General features: G+C 33.9%; 1 protein-coding gene across 1 annotated transcript in view; it reads right to left on the reverse strand.

The window, feature by feature from the left end:
- SVEP1 (sushi, von Willebrand factor type A, EGF and pentraxin domain containing 1) overlaps nt 1-2,747 on the reverse strand; it is a 173,991-nt gene that overhangs the window by 99,208 nt on the left and 72,036 nt on the right. The gene's annotated exons all lie outside the window — the stretch shown is intronic.

The following is a 2,747-nucleotide window of genomic DNA, read 5'->3' on the forward strand; positions in this document are numbered from 1 at the left end:
TATATCACCCTCACTAGAGTGCTGTGGAGTCACAGCTCACAGCAACCTCAAACTCTTGGATTTAAGCAATTCTCTTGCCTCAGCCTCCCAAGTAGCTGGGACTATAGGCACCCGCCACAATGCCTGGCTATTCTTTTGTTGTAGTTGTCATTGTTTAGCAGTCCCAGGCCAGGTTCAAACCTTCCATGTATGTGGCCGGCACCCTAGCCACTGAGCTACGGGTGTGCCACATGGGAAAAGTTTTTATATCCTTCTTAAAATCACTGTGTTATAATTAGGATCTTGGCCTTTAATATTATATTCCACATAGACAAAGAATAGCAGATGACTTTATGCAGCATGCAGACAGAATAGAAAATCAAGTCTAGGACTCAACTCAGGGAGTGTGTGTGCATGTGCATGTGTGCCCACAAATGCCCGTGTGCACATTTGTTTATTGTTGGAGAGATTCTATAGGCGGCACTGCTCACATCTTTAGCCTACATTTTCCATGTAATACCAGCAGACATATTTTCAGTACCTACTGCATGCCAGGCATTCTCAGTAAGTGTGTTAGCCATATGGGCACATTCAATTCTGTACAGTTAAGGAATATTGCTATTATGCCCACTTACAAACAAGAGAACTGAGAATAGGAGCTTTCCCGAGGCCACCACACAGGTAAGTGGCAGAAGCTGTGTGCTCCTAGACACCTATCATCATTCCTCCTCCCTGAAAGGATTTCTTCCAGAACTCTGTGCCAGCAAAAACCTTTTCCCTAAGAAATCAGTTTGTCTCTTTGTTTTTGTACAGCATGAGCCATGTGCCTGCTCAGACTTCCTTTTCTGCTTTGATCAACAAGAAAATCAGAGCCAAATTGTGGTGCACATATAATGACTCAATATTCTTTATTTAGGGTTGGACTTTTATAAAGTAAGAAAATTATCTGTTGGGTTGTCAAGACTGTTGAAGACATTATTTTTTTTAATTGCTTGTTTATGGTACTTTGGATGAACACGTCTTACACTTTTAGGTATTCTGATCTACTGATTTTTTTCTTCTTAAAGTATTTGCATTGCTTTTATCCTAAGTTCTGAGATTAGTTAGCATTCACTGACATATATAGTCTCTTCCAGTTTTAATGATCTTATATTTTGCTTTCTATTTTAAACTCTATGAAGAATTTATTTCAATGTATGATATAAATTAAAGACATATATAAGGTTTATTTTATGTTGTTTTGTTTTTCTCAAAGGCCCAATTTCCCTATATGATCAGTTGAATAATTTTTTCCCCCTGAAAAAATGTGATGCTTCCTCAACAATACATGAAACTTGCAAGTTTCAGAATCTATTCAGTCCCTGTAATCCTTGCATTCTATTAATTTTTGCAGCTTTAATATATATTTTCAAACCTGGTAAAGCTATTTTTCTTTATTATTCCTAATAGTCTTCTTTTCAAATTGATGTTAGTGATTTTTGACTGTATATTCTTCTTGATGAACTGTGTATTCACGAGTACAGAAAAGGAGGCTAAAAAGAAAATTCCTTTTATGTTATTGAATGAGTTGCATTCAGCTTATATTTAGAAAGAGCTTAACATTTTGATAACATTTTATAGAAACGTTAAAGTATCTTTTTGTCTCTCAGTAACATCTTCTGGTTTGTTTAATACAGGTCCTAGAGATTTCTGCTTAAGGTTCAACATATTTTATGTTTTCCTAGCGATCTTTTGAATGTGATATTTACCATATAATCTATTTACTATTGTAAACAGAAAAGCCATTTACTTGGTATTCTTATGACTTTCATGAGCACTCACTCTTTTTGGTAGATTCATTCTATCAGACAGGTAGACTTGTGGTCTACAAATGGGGATGATTTTCTATCCCAATACGTCTAATCTTATGATTAATACTAAACAAATGGTTGATTCTAACCATCTTTTTCTTTTTCCAGATTTAATAAGACCGTGTCTACTGTTTCTCCAAAATAGAGAACTTGCAGGTTTAAGATGGACATTTTTTATTACGTCAGAGATATCCATATTTAAAGGATATGTCAGAGATATCCATATTTTAAGGAGGTCAATAACCTCCTTTATTGAAAATGTATCTTAAACAATCACAAATGCATTTTCTTCTTCTACTAAACAACCATATAATTTTTTCCTATTTGTCACATAATGAAGCTGTTCATTGCATTGACAGATTACCTAATTTTAACTCTTCTTGCATTCCTACGATAAACTCTACTTGTTTCGGTAGATCATTCTTTTGAATGTGTCTTGCTGACATACTGACCGTTATAGTTACATGTAACATTGGCCTATAGTTTTCTATCTTTTTTATTGCTAATAACTGTCAGCTTGAAAAACAAAATAATAATAGTTTGATAATGTAAATTTGATAGCTTTCATTTTTTTTTTTTGTTTGCCAAATTATATGGTAGGAGAATTACTGGTTCTTAAAAGTTAAGGGAATTTCTCCTCATTATCTCATAGTCATTTTGGAGGAATATCAAGGGTTTTTGATTTATGGGCACAGATTCCTTACACTTGTTATTTTCTGAACTTTTCCATGTTATGTTCAGCTATTTTCACTTGCTCCTATTTAATAATGAAAGGATTTTTAAGACTGGTTCATAATTTTGTTCTTTCATAAACAAAGTAAAGGTAAATTATGTTTAACAAAGCAAAAGAATTAATGTAGTATTTGCTTTTGAAAAATCCACCCAAACTGGCCCCCATTTTTCTTTCTTTCTTTCTTT

Source organism: Otolemur garnettii, unplaced genomic scaffold (assembly GCF_000181295.1).
Source record: "Otolemur garnettii isolate 467f Iridium unplaced genomic scaffold, OtoGar3 scaffold00014, whole genome shotgun sequence".
In the NCBI taxonomy this organism is placed as follows: Eukaryota; Metazoa; Chordata; class Mammalia; order Primates; family Galagidae; genus Otolemur; species Otolemur garnettii.